At 48.0% G+C, this 25,805-nt stretch overlaps 1 protein-coding gene and 1 long non-coding RNA gene across 5 annotated transcripts in view; one reads left to right on the forward strand and one right to left on the reverse strand.

Annotated features, from left to right (window-relative positions):
- Positions 1–25,805, forward strand: part of KCNC1 (potassium voltage-gated channel subfamily C member 1) — a 78,729-nt gene that overhangs the window by 32,783 nt on the left and 20,141 nt on the right. The gene's annotated exons all lie outside the window — the stretch shown is intronic.
- Positions 2,743–3,825, reverse strand: LOC112951456. The gene is made up of 2 exons (XR_003250220.1): positions 3,615–3,825; positions 2,743–3,337 (listed from the first exon to the last, which is right to left on the reverse strand). It is a non-coding gene; the product is annotated as an uncharacterized LOC112951456 (long non-coding RNA).

The following is a 25,805-nucleotide window of genomic DNA, read 5'->3' on the forward strand; positions in this document are numbered from 1 at the left end:
ACCCAGCAAGACAAGAGCAGTCCAGGTCTTTCAGGCCCACGGCTCCTGGGCCTTCAATGTACAGCCTGGCTGCTTCCTAGGCCGAGCTTGACCTCGGCACAGAAATAGGGTTGATGTGATTTATAATCACAGAATCATTATGGTTGGAAAGGACCTTCAAGATCAGCAGTGACCCCATCACTACCTGCCTGCGAAAGCAAAGCTGCCCCCCAACCACAGCTAGAACAGGCTGCAGAGCTTAACGTTCTCTAGTCTAGCCCTGGGAAAGGGCAATTTATGGTGTTCAAAGTGACTCACTAAGGCACAGGGTTTTCGACTGCAAAAATCTACAAATTAAAGGACAGTTCCTCTCGCAGGCAAAACTGCCAGAGCACTAAGGCCTACATGACTGAAGTGACAGTCCTCCTTCCTCACACTGGCRCTGCAGAACTTGCGGAATCAGGATCGGAGATTTCCTCCTAGACGTGCTTCAAAGCCAGGAGAGAGGAACTGAGGAATCCGCAGGCGAGTCGGGTTTTCTGGCAGGGCACGCGTGCTCAGCCAGCCCTTCAGGGTGCAGGAGCGACTGGCAAAGCCGGCGGAGAATCAGCTGACAACAAGACATTAGTCAGGGGACGGCACAGATGTTACAGCCACCTACGCCTCCTTCCAAAATTAACTCCTCTATTAGCAAACATTTGACAGTCTCAGCTCTGGCTTGGAAAACACGAGCAACAGTCTGCTTGTGAAYGCTTATCGGGAAAACGTTACCTATTAGTTTGGGTAATTTCATCTTAAAAGCTACATGTATAGTGTATTAAGCTGAGCCAAGAGGTAGGGGAGAAAAGGAGGTGCTACTTAGCTGTACACCCAGTACTGCTATTGACTTTCTCCCTGACTAYAACCATTTATTACAGGCTGTGATGTATCCCGGACAGTCCAAGGGCACATTGGTGGTGAGAGAGTGGTTCCTGATGGAGCTGTGAAGGCAGCTCTCCCGCCACGGTCAGCACCCTGTACAGTCCCAGGGCCCCCTATAGAAGAGGCCCAGCCTCCTCTGGGACACTCTCGGCCCTCACGGGATGCAAACGCAGCCGGCAGCGCTGCAGGGAAGCGGGCCATTTCCATCCCTATTCTATCAGTCATGCCTAGGAAATGGGCACCCTGCAAACTGACAGAGACCTAAACGTGCCTGTGCTGCCCTTCACCCCTCACAGTTTAACAGCTGAGCAAAAACAACTGTAGGCTGCAAAGGAAAGAGCTTCCAAGGGAGCTTCCAAACATCTTCCAAGGGAGGTATATTTAAGGCACCTGAACCAAAGTGGTTTGAAGAACAGAGGACCCGCATGTGCCATTACATGAACCAAATACAGGGGGTCAAAACACACATGAAAGGAAAGGGTGGAACACAAACCTCCAGAAAAATATCGGTTCTGACAGCTGATGTCTTTAGATAACCCTCCAAATATAGACACCAAGGTCTGGCCTACTGCCCAAAGAACTCTTCAAGCTCCATGTATCACTTGAAAACAAAAATTTAAAATCAAATATCATAAATACAAGACAAGGAAGGAAATAACTGAGATACTTGTTAATTAAGCCCTCGYACTGCAGAAGTCTCCCTGGAGCTAATTGCCAAAGCAGTAATTGAGTGGAGAGAAAACCACTCAGTACCTGCTGCCCAGGATCATTTCTTACTGAAAACAAAAACATACTTTCAAAAAAATGTACTTTCCACATCAAGTCACTTCCAGATCCTAGAAAACTCAAGTCATAGCTGGAGAAATCCTTTATCTCATTTCCTTAAAGAAGCTGGTGGGAAATTACGGCAAYGTGGTAAACAAATAGGAGGGGAGATAGTTCTGCAATGACCTGGAACCTGTTTTCCAGGCACAGATTCAATAACAGAAGAATCAAAGTGTAAATATCAAAAAGCAACAAACCTGCAGTCCTTCAGACTTCCAGAGAAACAGAGATCAGGTCTTGCTGAAATGGCTCTCAGTCCCCAAGTCACTTGGGCACATATGTTATTTCTACATTTTATACATACACACACTAGGAACACACCTGCATCTCATCTGCTCCATCCCACCACCTCCCATCAGCCATGTAGCATATTTGCTGTTCATCTATAAAGATATTCTGCATTTAGTCCACAAGCAATTTATTTTCTCCACAAAGAAATACCTGTTCCACTATTTTTTTTTTTCCTACCTTTTCTTCTTTTCTACTGTTTCTCCCTCCTTCCTATCMTTCCAGCTACTACCAGAAGGAAAAGACTTTTAAAGCTGAGGACCAAGTCAGACCATATCTAGCACAGGTGATTTGGATTGGTTCTAGGGGCAAATTTAGCAGGTGGTCTAAATCACCACACCTGGAAATGCTCCTCTCTTCTTGAGGCTTGGTTCTGGATATTAGGTGTGCAGCTGAGAAGGGTTTAGCTTCTGACTCTGCCAACCTCTGAAGGGAGGCCCGCGTGTTTTAAATTAAAAAATAAGTAAGTGCAGTGCTCTCATGAACAGTCCCAAGCATGGCAAAGCTCCAGACCTGGTACAAGATGGCAATTAATGGCTACTTGGTTGATAATTACCCACTTGCATTAAGTTTCCCAATAAATATTTTATTTCAGTGAAAAAATAATTCACACTTAATTATGCTAAATGCTTAATGAGTACGGATCTCCTTTGGGCTCTCTGACCAAACCTGCACTTTGGGAGTCCAAACGTGGCACAGAACGTGTAGCAAGGTGTGGAAAAAGGCTGCAGGGGAAGAGAGTGGAGCGCAAAGGGAAACAAATTTGTCCTTTCATTTTTTGTCTTTTTGAAGCAAATCTCAGTTCTAATCTTAGCAGTTGTCTTATGTTTTGACCATCTCCAGGTCATCCTCTCCCACTCATTCTCTCAATTCTTTATTTTGACGGAAATTTTTGAGGGTGGGGAGTAGATCCACATGCAGCACTTGGATGGTTCCTAGCAAAACAAGGCTCCAAACTAGAAGATACAGGGAGATTTTCCCTTGGCACAGAATGAGCCAGGCAAAGAAGAAATTCAAAGCTTCTTTGGTGAGGACCAACCAAACTTGTCAGTGTCTTTGGGCACCCCAGGGACAGACTGGGGCCTTCCACTTCTCCAGTGAGACATTTCCCAACAGAACAGAGGCATTTCTCGGTTTCTGCAGCAAAACTGGTTTGAAGACCCACCTGAACCAGCAGGGCATTTCATTCTAAATGACAGCAAGCTGTTTCCTCTGAAGGATCTTGATTAGCCCCTACTGCCCCAAGGAGCAGCAAACAAGTAAGACRTTGTCAGACCAAGGGCTCCTGCCACCCTCTGAATGCACATGGATCTTCACAGTTCTCCTGAAAAAAAAAAAAGAGAGAGAAAAAAGGTTCATCCAAAGCACCCCATAACAAACAGCTATGTCTGAGATCTGTTTGTTTCCCCCCACCGACACACTTAGATGTGAACTCTCCAGTTAAAGGCGTGTGCAATTTTGTTAAATCTGTGGTTTGGATACTTGCAATTAAAGTCTGAGGATATACTTTTTTCATCAGAGAAAAATTATCTTAATAGCCATAATCAACACAATCAAATATAATCAATCTGTCAAGTTAATCATAATTTAGAATCACTTACAATAATTTTGTACCTTGCAAGTTCCCATCTATATGGAAAAAAATATGCAACTGCAAAGGCTTCTACCTCGATTTCAGTCACTGCCGTGTTATGTATTTTGATTTTTGCTCCTTCTGTATCCTCATTTTGCCTTCTCCCACTGTTTAAACTTGCAGAGTTTTATTCCTGGCCTTTTTCTGCTCTCTCTGCAGTCTCCTGTGCTCTGTGCATATCTATTCCTTTAGGCAGATGATTATGATAATCAGCACAGATTTTCCAAGAATCTTAAGCAGCACAAACCTCAGCATAAATCAGCCCAGCAAACCCACCAGGCATTTTGGAAAATACTCCCCACACCTGTGTGCCAGCACTCCCCACCTACCCAGTATTACCTCTCCGGTAACCTTTCCCTGCATTTGCTGACTTTTCCACCCCCATTTTATTCCAAATACCTGATTTTCCCTGCCTGCTCCCGCTCTGAACGTGCCCCACGATGGAGACCAGCTCATCTCTCCTACCCTCCACCTCCTCAGTCTCCCACTAAAGTCTCTTCTCTGTTGTCACTTCCACTGTACCCTTCTCTTCTTTATTCTTATCCCTTTCTCCTCCTCCAACACACACACAAAAAAATCATCAGGAGCCCTCGCCTGCTGCTGCAGTCCTTCCATTTCTGCCCTGCCCCTGCTCTTGGTTCACGCTGGCAGCTCTCAGCACTGTGTCACCTTTACATCCAGAGCCCCAAACCTTCCCTCTGCTCCTCAAACCCTCCCAGGAGCCCCTCCTGAGCTTATCTCCACAAATCCCACCTGTTTTGCATTTAATAATGCTGCCATCTCTTTGGAAGGAGCCAAGTTCCCATGAAATCCAAGCACAGATTTTTTCCAAAAGACTCATTACATTTCGGCAAATAGACTCCTTTGAGCTATACATGTGAATAATAGTACTACAATTGCAGCTTTGACCTCCTGTGTTGGGAATGCTTCTTAGGGGCAAAGTATTCCCAAAAGGTGCAATTTCTTATTGCCTCCTATTGGAAGGGCACTGGGAGTCTGGCACTTCCCAGACTCCCAAAGTTTCCATGGACAGAAGCTTTTTCTAAGCAGAAGGGCAGAATTCTTAGCTTAAGTCAGCAGCTTGCAAGAACTCACTGACATCAGGACAGTCTCGAGGTGGTTACTGTTCACAAAATCTACATTCATGTGTCTTTCATAAACTATATTGACAGTTTGCGATTATCTTTTCAACAGCTTCCTGACATAGCTTGTAAAATCGTGATTTAACTAGGAGCTAAGGATTATCTGCAGGCAATAATGGGGGGAGAAAGTGCAATATGGAGGATAGGTTTCCCCCTTCTTGAAAGCATTAGCTGGCCTTCAAGAAACAAGTAAATAGCTCAGAATTCATGAGCATTTCTTGGTCCTCAACAGTGGTCTTTAAAGATAAAAAGGCACTTGTGCTGGTTTAAATTATTATGACTGTACTGGAGAAGGAGCCAAGTTGATTAGTAACATATGGAAAGCAACTATTCTTCTCTTGTCYTTACTGCAGTCTACACATAATCAACACAAATTCCACTCATTGTCTGAAGAAATCACAACTTCTGTTCCACACTGTTTGACAGAGACGCATGGCAGGGCAGAGCTTCACTCCRAGCCATGGGCACAACAGAAAGGACAGGAAGAAGGCAAGAGGCCACAAACCCGTCCTGTAAGAACAGGGTCGCTGGTCTCAAGGGACCAGTTGCCCCATTGGGGCAGTACCTGCTGGCTCTGCTCCTCACTGGCATGACTTATTTCACAGAAACAAGTGCTACCCTGGCAGAGAACCCTAGGGAGCTGGTAGCTCTCTCCGCTGAACTCCTAGGAGCGGCAGCGTGGGCAGTTTCACGGTGATGCCTGTTATTCATTATTGTAAGAGCCTGATTTTCTGGTCTTTCCACAGGCAAAAACCCCTCAGATGCTTGCAAACACTAACACGTATTGATCATTATTGATTCTCCCCTATGGTGAATGGGAAGGAAGCCACACTCCAGCGAGTATCGTAGAGACTGGATACAAAAGCTGATGACAGCAGTTTCGCAGCCCTTGGCCACAGCTCCCCTTTTGTTAGAAGGAGTGTTTGAGTTCTTAGCCCTGGTGCCAAGAGCAGACCCGGGCTTTTCCCTTCAACTGGTTTTAATTTGCCGGAACACGTGTCCTAAAAGCTCAAAGCACTGAAGGCTAGAAAGGTCTGCCCTGTACTTACTGATGGGAAGGTGGGTATCAGGAGAGTGTCACGAAAGCTTCAGATGGGAGCAGCTTCCCAGAACATAATTCACCTTCAGCTCCGGGTAGTGCAGCCTTTCCCCTGCTGTTGCCCACTCCTCCCTCCAGCACCAACAGCACTGCCGGGACACGAACCTGTCCCTCTGTCAATAAAACACAGAAGAATTYGTGACGCTGGCAAGAGCATTAGCTTCAGGGTTTATTATTGCCGACAGCCTCTCCTCCTTCCCGTGGAGGACGGATGCAATTATAAATCCAGCAAGACCTAGTGAGAGGTGTGTTACACCTAGAGCCCCCCTCTACCTGTGACATCCAGGTGAGGATGAGGATGATTCTGAACTCTGAGAACGAAACCTGCCAGGAGTGCAGTGGAAATCCAGCAATGCTAGTTCAGACTGTTGATATTCCTGTAGCACGCAACACATCTTCTAATATTTAAATATTACATATTGACTTTCCCATTCATTGGCCATTGTCACCTAGACTGCGCAAAGGAGCGCCGGGCCTCTGATTAGGAAGGTGCTCAGACACTGTCAGCACCAGCTTTCCCTCCCGTGCTTGAATCCTTCAGCAGCTTGACTGGGTGTCGAAAGCCAGGTGAAATCAGAGCACAACCAGACCTTGTCCTAAGCAGCAGGCTGAGCTTTTGCTGCAGTGCTCTGCCAAAGCAAAGGCAGGTCTGAGCTGCAGGAAAGCGGTGCAGCCCTTAACAGGAGCAGGGGGCTGCCACTATGGACCAGAGAGAGYCCCTAGGGAACATAAGGAAGGAAAGAGAATAACACATACGGGGTGGGATAYTCTGATAGATCCACTGATCGTGTGCCATGGGTTCCTCTAAGCATAGGAGAAGAGTTTAAGTCCAAAATGTGTTGAGTAGATAAGCAATTTCTCAGTTCTTCTGTCCTTATCAATCTGAGAAAGCATTTAATGCCGAGATGGAATATCAGAGGTAGCAAGACAGAGCAGAGATAAACTTGAACTTAATTAGAAAATATGCTTCATGTTATTCATCCACTCTCTAGTAACAGCTGTTTTGAGAGATATCTATAGGGATGATCCCCCTGCAATACTGGCTTTTGAAAGCTCTCCAAATCCTGTAAAATGCATTAATCTGCAACATTTATATGAATAGCGCAGACAAATGAATGCAATTACTTTCTCCTCTTTATTTGATTCATTATCTGCATGTGATGTGGATAGCCTAAGCCAAATATCTCACTGATGTTTCTATGGTTCGCTCAAGAATTTTAAGCTATTTATTCTATTTTTGTTCTCCAGCTAATGGGGAAGTCAGGGAAAGGAAACAATCTTACCACAAAAGAAAAACACAGCTGGTTGCYTTCGGCGGCAACCCAGGAACATCAGCACTGGCCGTCTTTGCAATTGTAGTTGCTGGGCTGAAAAAGAGGAAAACCCAGGGAGTGGGAAGGAAGATGGAGGGAAGGTCTTAAAAGTAATGCAGATTCTGCTGCCACGGTCGATCTCTGCGAAAACCTGAGCAGAAGGGCAAATTACTGCGCCTTGTAATTAAGATGGATGTGCGGAAAGGCCCCGGCGGGCTGCAGCAGGGAGCTGGGCCACATCCCTCATGGGTGGATCTCCATGGATGGAGCCCCCATCCCCTGGCAGCATCAGTTAGGAGAGGGGGGAAAGGGAGACGGAATTTTATAAGCTCCTGCCTGCATCTCCTTGGGCAAAGCCAACGTGCTTGAGGCAGCTGCCACGACAGCTACAAGGGCTGGCGCGGCAGAGACCCCAGCAAATCCATGACCTGGAGCCATGGCCCGGCACAGGCTTCCCGGCCTGGCTGCTGGCTTTGACTCCAGCAGATCTTGATCCAACGACCTCGGCCTGGGCCCAGGTCGCAGGGCCTGGGCCCCATCGCACTCGGGTTCCCTCATGGAAACCCTGGCTCCGGGAGCTTGCACCCTCGATCCCTCGGCTATTTCTGGGGCTGGCGCCAGCCGTGTGAGCTCGGACCAAGCCACAAGTTTCTGAGTGACTCATCCCTAACATGGGGCSGATGTAAGCGGGCCTGGTCCTGCTGCCAAGGGCAAGAGTACCCCCTGGTGTCCCGGGCCCAGCCTCAGGCCTGAGGCGGGCTCTCCTTTCAGCAGATAGTCTTCGCTCCTGCCAGCAGAGCCGCCCTGGCCGCCTCAGGACGGCTTCCAGGGCTGGACGACGCAGCCGCGCTGCGCTCGGGGCAAGCCCCGTCACCCAGGGGTGCTCGAGGACRAGGCACGAGCAGACGGACACGTGGTTGAGCTCTTGCGCGGTGCCCAAATGAACCTGCCTCCATACCCAGGGAGGGAAAGCGCAGCGTAACGCAAGGGGCTGCTGTAACCCCACAACCACCCTCACAATAAAAAATGTTTATAAAAATAGCATAGGTTGCTAACTGATTTAACCCCAAACATTAAGTTCCTTGTCCTTGAGGGCCAGGAGACSAGCAGGTCTGCAGCAACCTCCCGCTGCAGGATCATGGTGCATCCTTTTACTTCTCTGGGCTTTTCTTTCTCTTTGAAGCCCCCCTTTCCAGATGAGGTCTTCATGTCAGGGTTGGCCACCACATGCGCACAGTAAAGAGCAGACCTTATTTTGCCAGTAGCAAAGGAAACCTCGTGTTGSTTTTAGCCACAGTCATAACATACTTTTGCTTCGTTTCCTCTCTGGAATAAAAAACTGGAAGGAAATTTAATTTAAATCCCCAGAGGTGCATGTGGTGTGCAGCACCCAGCAGAACGTATGCAGTCAGTAACAAGCCTGAGCAGCGTGGCCAGGAGAGTACTCACAGCCAAGTCACTATCCATCCATCGAGACTTTATGTTCTAGCATCCATCTCTCCATCCATCAAGACTTTATGTTCTAGCAGATGATGTAAATTTAATGATGAAAAATAAAAGCTTAAAATGCTAGGTAGTAGCAGCAGCTTAGGGTGCAAAAAAAGTCACGAAAATCTGTCACCTAAACTTCATTGTACCCTGGAAAAATATCCTCCAGGAGCAAGGCAAGCAGAGCCAGGTATTAATAATGCAGCAGTGCTAGCTGGGGGAAATGGCTGGTTTTAAAAGCAATTCCACCTCTAAGGGTCCAGGAAATGAAAACTCAACAGGATCAGCAACGCTTACAGCCTCCCGCTAAGATGACTCCTTTAGTAAGCCAGAAAATAACCTGCAAACAGCTCATGGTTTGCACTGCTGCAGCACATAATACGTTTCTGCAGCGTCCAGTCTGGAGGGAGAAACAACATAATTATAGAGGAGTTTTGAATTGTGCAGACGGCTCCACCGAAAAATCCACTAAAGGGGGTTTGGAGCTTGCAGAGCTTRTTCTAGATCTACAGGACATGGCACTAGCACAAAGCTCAGGGCGGCTTTCACTGCAGCATCACCTGCTATCGCAGGGCAGCTGCTGACCCTGCTGGGGACACAGACTCTCCACGTTGTGACTTTCATGATGCAGGTCTGAGCGACGTGCTTCTGCTGGGGGACAGTCCGTTTTGCAGTTTTTCTGTGATACTAGCTGCTCCAAACATGTTCTGCTACTAAGTTAGGTGGTTTGGCTGTGCTTAGACTCTCGATGCAGCTCTGTGGCGTTAAATCAGGAAGTGAAATGAAAACTGCTCCAAGAAAGAGAAAAAAAGCTGCCTTCAGCATCACCCCTCACCTGCTTTGTTCCCTGCACTGTTACATGAGGCAACAGCTCTTACCCAGCTACCTCAAAAGAAAATTGTAAGGACCAGGTTGTCGATACCAACTTAAATCCATGTAAATTGCTTTGAGCAGAAGCAGCACTAAGCTGCAGAGCGGCTGCGCTGCGGTGCCCAGCTGTACCCTGCAAACGCCTGGGCAATTTACAGAGATGTGGAGAGGATGAACGAAAGCTCCAAGGGCTGCTTCGCTTTCTAATGGGCTGCGTGAGAACCGTTTAGTGCCGAAGATGCAGCAGAGCAACGCAGGGGAACGCGCGCTCTGCGTGCCCCAAACACCCCACTACCTGCTGCGCTCGCTCCCGTTTCCGCGGCTCACTCGCTGCCTCCGAACTGGGGCGCATGCTCCGCGCTGCCCCACGGCAGGTGGGGCCCGGGGCGAGGGGGCTGCTGAGGAAAACGGCCCAGGGGTGAGCAGAGAGCTTGCAGGGGAGGCAACAAAGTGCTCCTTCGTAGCAGTGACTGTGTCCCCTGCGATGCCTGCGCAAACGGCCTCTGTGCTCTGGGAGCCCCGCAGCAAACGGCCCGTGCGGAGCCTCGGCCACGCTCGGCTCCACGCTGCTAGGAGCTCTGCTAGGGCTCCAGGGAAATAGGGACCTCTCCAGYTACTGGAGGGCCGGAATGTCGACCTGCCTCAGTGCCGTGTTCCTCCGAGGCCTTCCCGGTGAGAMCCACGTGAGCCCAGGCTGCAGTGTGGAGCTGGGCTGCTTCTGCTGCTTCCCTGGGGCGACCATCGCACTGGCAAAGCATCAGCAAYGAGCTTGCTGCCTTCTCACTACCTGCTGTCAGGTGCCCTAGTTCTGGCTAGCAAGAAAGCTAATGCCAGCTGTAACCTAATAAAAAGAAAGGCCTTGGACTTTGCATGCTACCCAAAACCTGTCCGAAAGACACCACAACCCTGCTGTTACAGCATTTGTTCTCCCAGGAATATACATAGCTCTGCAGGAAATGAGGAGGGAGAAGGTCCAGGCTTCTCTCTTGCACTGGCCTTGAAACTCCCAGGGCAGCATTTGGGGGCTGGAGCCAGCCCCGTTCCCGTGCCGCGTGACTTCCGACATGGAGCGGGTCACCGCATACGGCACGCGCCTCTCTGCTCTAATGCAGCCTCTCTCCTTCCCTGCAAAATCCACAGTTGCCAAAATCCGYGGGGAACTGGCTGCTTTCCTCCGTCACCGCGAGGATCCCTGGCACTGCCCAGCCCCGAGAGCACCCAGGGATTTCACTGCCTGCGTCACTGACGGTGCTTCTTGGCAGTCCCCCATACGCCCAGGACATCGTGTTCTGCCCTCAGAAGACCCCTCGCATCTGAGTCAGGGAGCTGGTTCCAAAGCACAGGTTTTCCTGGCTATGAAGGACCAGCGTTTCCAGCTGGCTCTATGAATTTGAGTGCCTATTGCCTGACAAGAGAAGGCAATGGGGAGCAGGAAAGAAAAAAAATAACACAGCAAAACATGAGTTATCCATCAGGACTTACCCATCCAGATATAGGCCAGGCCAGATATGAAGCAAGCATTTGACAGCCACACTCCAGCAGGGAGGGCAAGGAGCCCGTGTCTGGCTTAGGGTGGTGGTCTCGGGCACCTCTGTCCTYGCTCCCTCGCTCGAGACAGAGAGCAGGTCAGGTCTGGAGGGGCCTTTGCTGGGCAAGGAGCAATATATGGCCAGAGCAAAACAGTCCTGCAGCCAAAACACTAACCTCTGATACACATGTTTGTACAGATACACACACAGACAAATTCCAAAAATACCACTACRCATCCCTTTCTTATTCTCCATGTTAAATATGAATCAATTGATCTGGGGAAAAAAATCCATAATTAAATTACCTTTGTGTGCTTTGAACCACCACATGCAGCAGACAAACTCCAGAAAGCAGTCAAAGGAAAAAATCCTACAGAAATAAGAAATGGCTTCCTTTCCTTTCCAGATTTAAAAAGAAACAAGAGAGTGTGTGCAATGCTTTGTAAATATAATGCTCTGTGACATAGGCAGCCGTGATGACTATCTTGATATCCAAGCTAAAAGGACAACCTGACAAGTAAATTGGGATCATCCAGCTCATAAAGTCCTACTTTAACTATCTCCGTTAAGAGCTATGCAGCACACAGACAAAACTTTTAGAAATTTACCCCAAATAAAGGCAGGGAGCAGACTCACAAATGCGGGAGCCGCGTGTACAGTTTGTCCCTGCTCTCCCCCTGCTCTTGCTACTCGCTAATAGCTCCTTGGGAATTGTTTTCCCATAGGGCTAATTGTCTTTAATTGTGATATTCCCGTTATCTCACCAACTTCATTTGCCACCATAACTCGGTCCGATGTGGACACTGGGAGATAAAACATACCCACTGTATTTAATTAAGCCCATGGTTGAAAGCTCTTCCTTGAATATGGTCTTAAATGCAATATTGAAGTGCTTTGCTGAAAACTGCTGGATTTAGGGTCACGATGAGGATAAAAAACAAACAGAGCTACCTCTTGCAAACTCCATTGCTCAGCTATGTTCTTTTAAATAAATTAGAAGCTCGCAAATTAAATTGGGAAATGATGCCCGTATCATTCAACAGCCTTTCTTTAAATAATGAGGCAGGGAAACACAAGCAGGCTGGCTCTGTCCTTCCTGGAGAGGCGCCATCCTTGGCGGGCCCAGCGGGAGCCTCTCCTTCCCACTGCTTCCCGCGGCCGAGCCGCCCTCGCTGCCACCGAAGCCACCCCGGAGCACTCATGTTTGCCTCGTCCTTCACCATCCCATTAAGCTGCACCCCTAACGCAGCCGATGAATAGAGGCACAAGCCACAGAGCTCTGCCACCGAGAGCTTGGCTGGCTCCCGCCCTATTTAAAATTCCTGCCTTAACAGGATTTTCAGGGAAGCAGGCTTAGTGAGGCCCGAGTGCTCACTGACACGGCCGCTTCAATCAATGCCCTCTCTCAGAGGGCTCTTTTTGCCATTTCTGCCTTCACGCTGAGCCCTGGGGGTTATTTATTTATTTCCTAGAATCAGGGATGCTTCCCTAGTGGGGGGTGAAACGGTCTCCGCAGCTCAGGCTTCCCCATGCACAAAATAAGAATTAGCACTAACCTACCCCTAATGTAGGTTGCTCACGTCTTCCATGGGAAGTTCATGTTTTCCATGGCAAGAACTATTTAATGCTCAGCTATTACTATTCCCGTTGACTCCTAGGAAGGAAGGTGGAAACAGGGTCTTCTCCCTTCCCCAGCTGCAAAACAGGGTCTTCTCCCTTCTCCCTTCCCCCAGCTCGTTCTCCCCTTCCATCAGCTCAAAACCCTGCAAAAAGTCCAGTGCAAAAAACTACTTGCTGAAAATTCTTCGTGGCCGAGTCTGCAATTTGGCTCAACGCTGGAAATCAGTCCTGCTGGACTGGGGTTCGTGCTAGCAGCTCTGATTGCAGGAGCAGGCCCTGGCTGGCAGCACCCAGCAGAAGAGCCAAAGCAGCAGATGTGGCTCAAACAGACCAGTGGGTGCACAGGCTTTCAGACGGGAGCTTCCCCTTGGGAATCCGGCCGCCTCGTCCCTTGCCGGCAGGACCAGGGGCCACCGGAGCTGTTCCGACGACAGGAGCTCTCCACTTAGCAATTGATTTTCAGAGACCATCACTGAGTACCAAAACCCAAGAGCGATCTAAAAAGTTGCGGGGAGAGCAGCAGAGAAGCTCACTAATGTATTGTTTTCCAACCGCTAYGATTCTCTATAATTTTAGAGTAATTTGCTCGCATCTGATGTTCTTTCCACACAAAAACACTTTCTTCTTTTATTTCAAGTCAAAAAGACCAGCATGGCAGATGAAAAGCGCCAGTATTTCCTGACACCCAGCAAGCAGCCTCCCCTCTCCGAGTGTCCCATCTGCACTGGATCCCCCCACACTGCGGCCAAGCACTGACTGCAAGGGAAGTGACACTCCATCCACATTTCTGTCCAAAAGCAACGGTGCTCAACAGCCCAGCAAACACCCATCTACACCTTAGGAAGCACCCGGGGCGGGAGGAAACGCCAGGATCAGTTGTGACTCTTCCCTTAATTCTAAAGAAGAGCTGGAAAGATAAATCCTCCAGTTAGAGGTGAAGAWATTCAGCCCCAGAGAGCCAGTTGGGGAGTCGAGCCCGCTTACTGGAGCGCAGTGGGGTAATGAACACACTGCACAGCCCTCACTGCATTCACAGACACTGACCCAGCCTGGATATCCCCTACGCTGGGGCAGCTCGGGCATCCMTGTGAGCAGGGATCTGTGTCTGGCAGGAGATGGGGGGCTGCGAATGCAGCCTCTCTGTCACTTGCAGCAGGCAAGAACATCTTGTTCTCGAGCTGCTCGTTGAGGAGGTTTGAAAGGCAGACAAACCGGCAGGCTGATTAGATTCTTACGGCGTTGTATTCAGGAGTAAGCCCCTTATAACGTGCCATGAACTTAAGCACGCCGGTGTTCAACACAGCACCGAGCTGTCCCCATCGATAGGAACAGTGATAATATTTTAGGCTCAACCCAGCATCAGGGAAAGGGGTAATATTCAAATTAAAAACAGTCCAATCTAAGCGGAGCTTTAAAAAAATTCCAGCATTCCCTTTTCTATTTGTTAGGGAATCATGACAGGAGACACCTGCAGGCTGGAATAGCTGCAGCTGAGAGGAGGCACTAAACCAGCTCAGTGCATCCATCTTTGCTAAGCAACAGGGAAACGAGGGAGCCTGTGGCAATGTGAGGGGCATGGGGAGCAAAGAGGGAAAAGCCGAGTGGAAGAGAGGGGCTCGTGAGGAGCAGCAATGGGACGCAGGAGGAAGATGAAGCTGGACACAGTCCAGTCASGAGATATCCCCCAAAGGAAGAGGCCCATCCCACCCAGCCTCCCGGCCGTGCCAGGATGTATGGGAGATGCCTTCTAGCATTTCTAGCCTCTAAAAGATTTATCAGAACCATTTCTCATCTGATATTACAAAATCGTGATAAATATCTCCATTTGACTAGCCAGCTTGCTCCTCTTTAACACTACTGGCAGCTGTGCACGCAGGCCAAGGGAGGAATTAACAGAGTTAGTGCGCGAGCAGCGAGGGGTGACTCACGCTGAGGTCACGGCACACCAYGGGGACCGGCCCCGGCTCACCAGCAAGGAGACGCTCCCGGGGAGAAGGAGCCAGGCTCCTCCAAAAGCCCACGGCAGCCGCCTAAACAGCCGCAGGGTTTTAAAGGGAGCTTCTGAGCCCTGCCRGTGCTCCCGCCTGGAAGGGCTGCCCAGGACAGGGCTGCGGCTGCCGGAGGGGAGCAGGGGCAGGGAACAAGCCGGGCTCCCCTGTGTTCGCTCCCCACCTGCTGCTGATGCTTCCCCATCCCGGTACTCGTCACAGCTCCAGCCCTGCGGTGGCCCAGAGCAAACCTAGGCCTGAGGGACCTGGCTTACAGCTCAGCTCTTCCAAAACTCACCATCYTAGCTGCATTCAGCCTGTCAGATTGCTGCAGTATTACTGACACCCCACGGTTATAAGACTAGAAAAGAAGAAAATCAGCAAAAAAATCCTTTCCTTCGGCCCCTGGAGGAGCCCCTTGGGGAGGAGGGTCCCCGCAGGTCAGCAGAGGAGGGCTGGGTGTTTGCAGCTGGTATTGCCACAAAGAAAAGCCCAAGGAACTGCACACAGGATCCCAGCAATGAAAGGCTACCAGGCTGTGAATAATAACAGATCCACTAACTAGTACTAGGAAAGACAACCCAAAGAATATGCTTGTTTGCACAGGTTGTAGCGTATCTTATTTGTAAGCCTATAAATGTCCTAATTCGGTTTTAAAAGTAAAATCAATTGTAAATTTATTTAGGCCAATTTACCTGCCGGCCTGTTGTACATCACCGGGCCTGTATTGATTGGTTGAGATGGAGCTCATTCCAAATTGTATTGATTTAATTCATTAGCAAATTTTTAGCAAAACTTATTCTGTGGTTTCGGGCCAGAAATATATAAGGCTCCATTTAAAGCCTCTAGGACTCAAAGCGGGGTTGGAGAACAAGTGTCAAGGCTCCTTTAAGGTTTAATATTTACCACCAGTAACAATATGATTCATCTATTCCGCAGAAAAGCCCCATTTTCCAAACAATAAATAAGAAAAAAAATGGAAGTGAAAAAAAAAAAAAAAGCCTAGATAACTCAACGGTGGGGGGAAAGCACAGCCGAAGATAAGAACRTACATAAATAGCACAGTATGTTGGTCATCGTAAGCGACAGCAAATTTCTTCTTTGGATGTATGGATTTCAGGGCCTGAAATAGCTCCAGGGTTTATGAAACGCCCGAGTCCCGGCAGGTTCCTCTGCCTCCCCAGCACGGCCTTCAGCTGCCTCCGTTCCCGTGGCAACCGCAGGCCCCACAGTTTCCATGGCAACCRCTTTTTTCAACCACGCTGGCGGTTCCTGCCCAACCCCCCCTCAACTAGGCGACTGTTTTGAAAAGGAGGAGAAAAAAAGAAAAAWATATATATATATTTATATATATTGCTAGTACTACGCCAGCCCCGGCACTGGGCCGAAGKWTCCGTAGGTGCCGCATGTCGCCAGTCCCGGCCCGTGTCAGCACCAAGCTGCTTTTCCAGCGGTAAAACCTTAAATTTGAGGCGCTKCCCCACGGCATTCACCATGCTCCCTCCCGCCCTTCGGCCACATCCGCAYGGCTCCCGCTCCCTGACTCCCAAAGCTGCCACCCCCAAATTYGCTTTCGGGTGTAAGGGTTTACTCCATCTCCTCTTCAATCAAGGAGCGCTGCATAAAGGGCAGGGAACYGCAGTCAGGGTGCCCTGGGAGAAGTGACAGCCCCAGAATGGATGCTTCATGTCCCAGCTCCCTTTCCCAGCTTTCCCAGCTCCCTTTCCCGGCTTTTCCGGTAGTTTTTGGTGGTTTTCTGCTAGTATGTGGCAACACATGCTAGGGAAGGTTTCCAAAAGGCATWAGTGATTTCTGGTGAGTCATAGTTAATGTGTCTCCGAATTGATAGCTTTTTAAGGGCCAGATTTTCATAGGCTTKCTCTGATCTGGTTAAAATACATAATAAAAAAAGCCTCTATGTTGAGGATTGCAAAGACTCCAACCAAAACAGTCAAGTCACTAGATGCTGTAAAGCTTTTCCCATCCTTCTCTAACCTGGAGCGGCCATTTCCAAAGGTGCTGACGTGGCCCAGCCGCACGGATAACAAAACTCCCAAAGCCCATACAGATCTGCAGTCCTAACCCTCCACTCTCTCTGCCTTCCCCTGTGCCTGGGCCGGGACTAACTGCACTGCAGGGTTAAAAAACAGTGCTTTAACCAGTGTTAAAAACGTCTGGTCGACACTGACTCTGCAAACACACATCGTGGGGAAGCCTATCCTGGTTAAGAGGCGCCCAGTATCCCACACTCCTACGCATCCACTTGGAAATCTGGACATTAAGACAGATACCTTGAGAGATAAGCCCTCATCTCGCCCCAGCCAGATCCCTTGTGCTGCCGAGGTTAAAACAACACACTTGAGAAACGCAGGCTGTAATCTCTAAGCCTCAAAATCCTCTCATTTATGGAATATTATCTACTCGTTTGTCTTACAAAACAATTGTGAAGATTGGTTCATTAATTAATTGATTAATATTTCAACAGCACTTTCAAGATATAAAGAGCTCCACATGGTTAAGTGCTACATAATATTTCAGGTTCTTTATAGCCTAGGTGGACATTCAACACTCAAGGGAAGCTATTTCAAATGAAGAATATTTCCTCTGTCTTGAAGGATAATATTCAGAACTTGGCCCTTTAACCAGGGCTTACATCATACCTGCACGTGTGCTCGAGTTAACCAAAGAAACACAAAGATGCTGGATAATACAGCCAGAATATTGCAAGTAAAAGAAAGGAGAGGTCTCTCTCATTTTATTTTACAAGATCCTGAGTGTCCTGCAGGATGCAAGCTAAGCATGCTTGCATAATATTACCAGCAAACTTCTGAAAATACCAYAAATTCCTTTCATTATATGTAGAGAGCAATTTTCCCCTTGCGTTGAGACTACAACTTACCWGTTTTATTTCTAATCTTTCCAGACATGTGATTAAACCTTGCCTGTATAAGGGACTGTCTTTAGGAGAGGCCTTTTCCTCGGCAATTCTGCAACAGCCGGTCCCCTTCTCTCCGAACGGCCGAGCATTTTAAAGCCTCCTGCAGAAAAGGCTGCAGAAAACCCTCGAGCTAGAGCAGGCTGCAGGGCCCGGCAGCACCWCTCGCTCCCACGCTGGCAGCCAAGGAGGCTGAGGGCCCTTGGAAAGTGCTCCGGGCGGCGCGGGATCAACCCGCGGCCCCGGCAAAGCCTGCGTGGGAGCCTGGCGGGCGCTGCCGCTGCCTTGGGGCYGGGAGCTCCCCAGGCACGGCTCAGAGCTGGCCTGGGATCCACAGAGGTTACGTTTGCTCCCAACAATTCAGCCTTAAAAAGGCAAAGATGAGGATAATGTTGTTAGCAGCCTTCCTCCACATAAGCACAGAGTTTATGCAGGTCTGCAGGCGAGTAGCTACATTAAATACACTGAATACGCACAGGAGGGGGAAATTCTTACCAGGGAAAGAAGGGATGATGCAATCCTCTGTTGTCAGGATACTGCTGTCCACAAGGAGCGTGTGGATGTTCCTTGTACTGACTGTTGGGATCGGTGACAGGTTCCCTTGGTGAGCTTGGGCTGCATCTTCTTAAGGTTTTCTGATGGTTACAGCATGTCTTGTAACAACTGGAAGCCCTGGGTAGACACATGAGGGGCTGCAATATTTCAGAGGTTGCAATAGCTGCAGAAACAAGAATGAATCAGTGGGTTTTCTACACAGGAGAATTTGAGTAGATACGTATAAAGGATTAAGTCTCCCTATTCCACCATGAGAGACAYCAAAATCTTCATTTATCCTTAAGAATTCCTTACTGAGACGTAGTTCGCAGCCACTCTGCCCTGGCAAATTAACTGTGACATTTTCCTCTGCAATTGCCAGCGGGATAGCGAGGAGGAAGGCTCCGTGAGTGCCCGAACCAGGTGGATTATCCTCCGTGGGACRGAGCCCAGCGCCCTCGCTCGTCTGCTCTGAGCCAGGGAGCAGTATCTGGCACCCACTGCTTYGGAAGCCCTCACCAAAGCGCTACCGACACCGCTTTCCAACTTATTTTATCACTGATTTTGGATATTTCAAATGGCTCAAAGATGGGCAAAATCCAGCCTTGGCAACATGTACTCTCAATGGAGATTTTTGTGAGTAAGGGCGCTCCCATCTTGTGCATTAGATTCTACCTAACTGGGAATGGAAACATCTTTTGCCTTCCAAAAATATTTCTCTTGCTTACTTTTGTAATTACGGATCTATTTGTAATGTTTTATACTACCTGCTAATTGATTAAAGTGATAGAACTAGATTATTTAGATTAGATAGTAAGRCTTTGTAATGCAAAGGCATAGTCTCCATATTTTTAAACTTGCTGGCATATTACAAAACAGTACAAGAGGAACAAGGAAAATTTTCCAAGCACAAGCAAATAGCTAAGGCTTCACCTAGATGAGCACTATGGGAWGAGAAGTGTCCATCTCACACTGCTAGTCATAATTTGGAAAGAGAAATAATGAAAAAACAAGGTGAGACTGCAAAAGCAACAGCGGTGGGATGTTGCCACCTGCATTTCTCCCTCGGTCCTGCCCAGGAGCTGCCAGCCCCTCTGGACTGATGCACCCGAGCACTACGGGTGACCGTGTGTGCAGGAGATGCAGGTCGATCTCACAACCTGCCAGGAAAGCTGGCTGCATGGCCAGCCTGGCCACGTTTTACGCTATTAAAGATCTGAGGGCTGCTTTTAGTTTAATTCATCTTGAAGCAGAAGCGCCATCGTCCGAATACGAGCAAGATCTGGCAGGTGCTCCAAACCTCTTGGCTTAAAAACCCTGGGGAGCAAAGTCAGTGTGTTTGTGAGGTTAGAGAGCTCTGTAGCGAGGACACAGCCTCCGTGTGCACTGCAAGCACCTCCTTGGAAAGCTTTACATTCAATGGTTACCCACATGGGAGCGTTATGTCTGCAGCTCCATTCCTTAGGTGCTGGTGGCCGCTGAGGTTGGGGAATCACACCGTGCTTGACCCCAAGAGGTTACAGAAGGATGCACGAGGTGTGAGCTCACCATCCTTGGGCAAGTCACTGGGCAGAAGCTGCCCTGCACCTTCCTACACCCCTTCGTGTCACRTCTCCTGCTCTGAGTTTGAACCAGGGGTGAATTGCTCTAGCCCTGCTCCCGCACCTCCATCACCCGGGAGTTTCAAAGCAGGAATGGGGCAAACAAGCTGCCAGCTCACGGCTCTCTTGCCCCTCACCTGCACAGAGAGAGCAGCAGAGGAGCTGGCTCCTGCACAGGCTGCCACGGCTCCCGCAGCTACAGCTGATCCCGAGTGGGAGGAATCCCTGCGCGGGCGGCGGGAAGGCGGYGCGTGGGCACGGAGCACACCCCGGCGCTACCTGCCACGCGGGCAGCGCTGCAGCTTGGCGTTTCCAAAATCAAACTAGGAGGCTCGATCAGAGGCGCATACACAGCTTCAGCTGGCTGCACTTGATAACAGCCATGAGTAAGTGTGATTTCTGCTCAGAARGAAGAGAAATAAAAATGACTTGTAAACCCCAGAAAGCTTCAGCACTAAGCACATTTTTGCAAGTCTTGGGTTATCCCAGTCAGATTCTGCCTAGCTCTAGTCAGGAATTCCCTTCTCGTGTTAGGGAAATGTGCAAGAAATGTTTTTTTCTCTTCCCACAGAGAAGGACTGGCAGCAAGTCAGAGGGGGAGAAAGTGTGATTTTCTCAGGAGATAAAATAGCATCCAGAATGAAGGTGGAAAGTTGAGATCCTGAAAATCATAACTCATGACATTACCACCAGTCACTGCTACAGAACTCAATATAAAACAGGAAAAAGAAAAAAAAAAAGAAAGAGGGAGAGGAAAAAAAGCATGCAAAGAATGTCTGACTGGATTAGTCTATTAGTTTACAGTCTGYTATCCTTCCAGAAAGAGCAGTTAATACAAGAGCACAGGGCCAAACCCATGCAGCTCGGTGTTTCTACCAGGGTTCATCAACTCCTGGGGCTTCTGAGAAGCCCACAGAAGGTAATTAGAAAAACCAGTCTATACCTTGCAGCAATAAATAAATAAGGAGTCATGGGCAGTTATGGAAGAAGTTCCCAGATTTGGTTGCTCAGGCGTTTTCTTAGTTTCTYTTTAATTCCAGAGCTTTTGACAGAACTGACAGCATAACTGAAAATGAGATTAGCAATTATATTGATTTTATGCAGCTAAGGCATGGCGATATGAGAACCTGGGTCTAGGATTCGTGGAACATTTGAATGTCTGATGGTTGTTAGGCTACAAAACAGGGGAAACATCTGCAAATCTCTAAATTCAGAGCTATCTTTGATGGCTGCGACAAGCTTAAACAGGCTTAAAATGCAACAAAGGATATTTAAGTTAGGTATTAGGAAAAAAAAATAAGACCTGGAGTGAAACACTAGAATAAATTTCCTGAAGAATTTGTAGAATATTCACTGCTGGAGGTCTTTAGAAATAGCCTATGGTGGCCATCTTTCCAGAAGAACAAAAGATTCTGCCTTGTGATGGGGGACTGGCTTGTCATCTATGGAGATCTCTACCAAACAAGGATACCCTGCATTCCTCAAAGGAAGGGAAATTTCCTTTGAACATTCACAGCCCCTTCTCCAGGGTCCCTTATACCTCACTAGGCCCTTTGGTAGCAGGAATCTGTAACTGATACAACGAGATCTGCTCACTGAACGTGATGTCAAACAATAAGAGCTGCTTCTTCCTTGCACCACGAGCGCTTCCATGCAGTCCTCACCACCGGCCAGGCTGGTGAGCTAGCAGAAGGAAGCCTGCAAGATAAATTCACATCCCGTCCATGACGAGGCATGACGTTGCTACCAAATCACAAGACACAACGGATCCCACCCGAACCTGGAAGCCTTTCCCGTGGCCTAGAAAGAGCCCCTGCACTTTGCAGGTGCCCAGGCGGCAGCAAAGCCCGCACCCCGCTCCCGGCTCACAGCACTCCTGCTCATCCCAGCAGCTCCCCGGGGAGCTCCCCTCCCCTTGCCSGCAAGGACTAACATTTGAGGGATGGGCTTTGGGATTTATTGCTATGTCAACACCCAATAACTTGGGCATATTTTCCGCAGATGACTGCACTTTTTTTTTTAACGTGCTGCTTCATGCCTGCGTGCCACGAGGCATTCCAGGAGGCTTTTGCAAGCTGTCATGGACATCTCCTTGGCATTACATAACCGTCCCATCCGTTTGCTGCTCACGGACTTCTGAGGTGGCTCTGGAGCAAGCTTTGGTTATCCGTTAGGCTGCTTCTTTGTTTTAGCTCAGCTGAGCAATACAAATGGGATCAATCTTGGGGCTGAACCACTGTGTTCGCTGCAGCGAGCTGCTGCTGCACAGACTGGCTACTGGAACAAGACAGCCCACCAGCGTGGGCACCCTCCCTTCACAGAAAAGGGCTCAACAATAACATTTGTTATTGCCCTTGTGCCCTTGTTATTGCCASTTGTGCTCTTCTATACCTGCTTTGTATCTGCAAAAGCAGAAACAGGCCATTTTTTTCCATTTTTCCCATTTTTTTCCCGATGTTTTTCCTCTTGCAAACAATTCCAGATTCAAAATGCTCATCTCCAATCCGCTTGCATTAATCCTAATGAAATTCTGCCCCGGTTGCTTTTAGACAAAGCCCTTGCTCACTCTTACAGCGTTAGCTGGCTAGTATCATGTGCCTGCATTCAGTCATTTCATCAGTCATACAGGTTCACTGTTTCTTTCAAAAATCCAGCAGAACTACTTGCACATTTGAAATGAGTCATGTGTTTGAAATAGGGTCTGTATCTGCAAGAAATCTTGGAGAAAAAAAAAACAAGAAAGAAGCTTTGATAGATAATGAAGTTGTAAAACTAAGAATTCTAAAGTAGTTTTCATTTAAGCCAAACTTTGGCTGAGATGGCTTTTGGCTTTTTTGGGCTTTTCTAGCTTGGGCTATTAAAATATATGTTGCTATTGGTGTTCCTTTCATGCACTAAGTTTCATGCACTAAGTTTTAAGGGAAGAGTGGCAGAAGTATGTGTTTTTTAGCTTAAAATAAAACCTTGGTAAAGTTCAGCGAGTTAAGCCACAAATGGGCAATTTTGTGCAGGTGTAGTATGAATTTTTCAGAATTATTCAGTTATATAAGTCAAAGACAAACCTGAAACAGATGAGCTACGATAAAGTGGAGCTGCCAGAAGTATTTGAGGAGATGCCTTGTGAATGGAAATCACAAGGTTTTACCCAGGTCTAGCAGAAAGACCCAAGCGACACTTATGTCAGTGGCAGAATGATGCAATTCCCCATGGTATTTTAGGTCTCAGCAGGGACAACGGAAGCACAAGGCTCTAGATACATATGAAATATTGTTGCACAACAGAGAATGCAGGCTCACGGGTTAGCACTGATGGGGAGCTCGTTGGAGACTAGCTTGTTCCTGTAAGATATGCAGCATTCCCCATTAATGATCTTAYTGAGAAATTACTCGACCTGTGGTTCTTATTTTGAAATTAGAGCACATTGGATTCCACTAGAGACATAACTTACCTTTCTAGAGCACCAGAGAGCACTAATAGCTCCATCATTTCTCCTCCAGCAGCAAAAATGTTTAGTGTTTTCGTCCCTCATTTCTGTCGTGGCAATCCTTACGGTCTCCTATGGGAAAAGGAGCAAATTTCAGGCTGCCTAGAGGTCCTGCTCATACTGACTAAGACAACACCCAGCTGTGGAGCAGCGTTGGGGCTACAGAAGCAGGAAGGTCATGATCTAGTGAAGTAAACAGCTTTTGTCATCAAAACAATGACTCACAGGAATCCATCAGTAGAAAGACRTGGTGCCACTTCTGCAGCAAAGTTCTTGATGCTTCAACAGATGTCGTTCATAGAAAATGCCACCTTCTTCTGTCTTTCATCCAGGGGGTCAGGAAAGGGTGGAATTTCCTGGATTTCCCTGTAAAAATATAGGGATTAAGTACTGCTTTGTAAAAAATCATCATCTGTTGGTACTAGGAAAGGGAGAGGCGGGCAAATCTCTGAGCATGACATTTTTTTCTCCCCTCTAGCTTGAGTCAGGATTGCTAAATGAATCAGGGCAGTTCCAAAGAAGAAGAGCACCCATCTGCAGCACTAGCTTCCACTAACTCACCCCAAACATGTGATCCAGAATGAATTACGAATGCCGCATCGTGTAGATTGCCACTTCCTAGGAAACTAACTCTGAAGTTGCTGAAACTTCCCTGGCAAAAGCTGAGCTGCTTCTGCTGCTGCCATCACATTTCCCTGCCTACAGTCCAAGAGCGGTGTCTCTCCTACCACAGCCTCAACCAAGGCCTCCCTTCCCAGCTCCCCACTCCAGACCCACGTGGTGCTGGGCACTGGGTGCTCTTACACGGACAGCACAGGGCCAAGCTCCAGGCAGGGTCTATCCYAGCACACGGAAAGGATGGTATGCAAGCTATGGGCACACTGGGGACAAATAATATTCCTGAAGTCTAAGAACTTCAGGGGCAGTGGAGGAGGCTGGAAAAGAGCCACTGTCATCTCATTTCCTTCTTGGTGCTTAAATCAGTGCTCTTCAGCGCTGGCTGGCTTAAAGCTTGGCAATTCCAGCTGCTCTGTAGAGGAATTCTAGTGAGCTGCTGGATTCACTTGCTTAAAACAGAATGGAAAAAGATTTCTTATCTGCCAGAGCAGAATTATCTCAGAAGTGCGAGGCAACAGACTGCTTAAGACCTCTTTCCCAGAAGTAGGCAGTCACATCCAGGTGCTTGATGCTGCACCACCTAATCCTGAGGCGTTTTCCTGAGCGAGCCTAGCCCCCTGGGGGGGTGGTACTAGGAGGTGATTTGTGATTTAAGCCTGCTAGGCTGTTGTTTTCTTTCCATGCTGAGTGGAAAGCTACTGTGCTCATTATTCATGATAGGAAAGGCCTGATTCTCTGTTACCTTGTGCCTTCTCCTTGTCCTTTCAGCTGTGCAAAGCCGATGTGAAACACCACTAGTTTGAATTAATTGGCTTTCCTCATTCACATTGCACTAAGGAAAAAAGCAAGGCTAGACAAAGGGCAGAGGAGAAGCAGACCTTTGAAAAAATACCCATTTTTTGTTGATCAGAGGCAATATAAATTAGCTGGTGAAACTCTCCCCTTATGGGGATGATGCATTTCAGCCTCTTTCAAAACAGCCTGATTAGAAAACATCCTCTGCGCCATTCTAGAGCTGCTATTAACAGAAATTACGCAGGAGGGTAATTTTTCCTCTCTCCAAATTGAGGGCACTTTTGTTATCTGTATTTTAAGCAAAATTTCTCCTTTAAAATCTCTTCTCTCTCTTCTCTTTTCAACCCTGCAGTTTTGGCTAACCTGCAATTTTTCTTTGTTGGTGTCAGTGCCAGAAAGGTGCGACGGCATCAGCATCTCTAGGGGACGCGAGAATCATTCATCTGTGCCTAGTGTCAAAGCATGCAAAAGAGTTCAGCTCACTTCAGACATTTTAACCAGATGCTKTCTTTAACTGTAGGGCATTTTAACTGGCATTACGTAACTCACCAGCACATAACAGCCTTTGATGAAATCTTCACTCCTTTTCCCTAGTCCATTCAGATCCTAGGAGAGCTGAGGAGAGACATTCTGGGGCAAAATGCAAGGAGAAAGGAAATAAGAACCACTAAGAGCCATGTGCAGGGAGCTCCTGCTGCTCTGCTCCCAAGCAGCTGCCCGTGACAGAATCTGTCAGACATGGGGCCACTGAACCTGCTTCTCATTATTTCTGCTCTTCTTTGGAACTGCCAAAGGATTAGGGAACTGTAATTAAAATTAGGGAATGTTATTAAAAAAGCTGCTCTCCATTTTTAGTACCTTCCACTCCATGGAGATTTTCTTTTCACAAAAGCCAACAAGGACCCGTCAATATTGAAATATGGAAGCTATAAAGGGTACTTTTTCTTTTCAAACATACATTTGGTTTTAGGACGAGATGGTAATTCTGGAGAGAGAACAGATACTGGATTGGGGGAAAAAGATGGGATTCTTCCCATCAATACCATTACTCCTCCAAGGTTTTGGGAAATCTTGAAAGCAGACCCACGTTTCCAAAGCAGTAAAAGATTTACGAACCTGCCCTTCCCTCCAAGAGAGTTTTGC

Source organism: Nothoprocta perdicaria, unplaced genomic scaffold, assembly GCF_003342845.1.
Source record: "Nothoprocta perdicaria isolate Ctin4 unplaced genomic scaffold, notPer1 scaffold_350, whole genome shotgun sequence".
Classification (NCBI taxonomy): domain Eukaryota; kingdom Metazoa; phylum Chordata; class Aves; order Tinamiformes; family Tinamidae; genus Nothoprocta; species Nothoprocta perdicaria.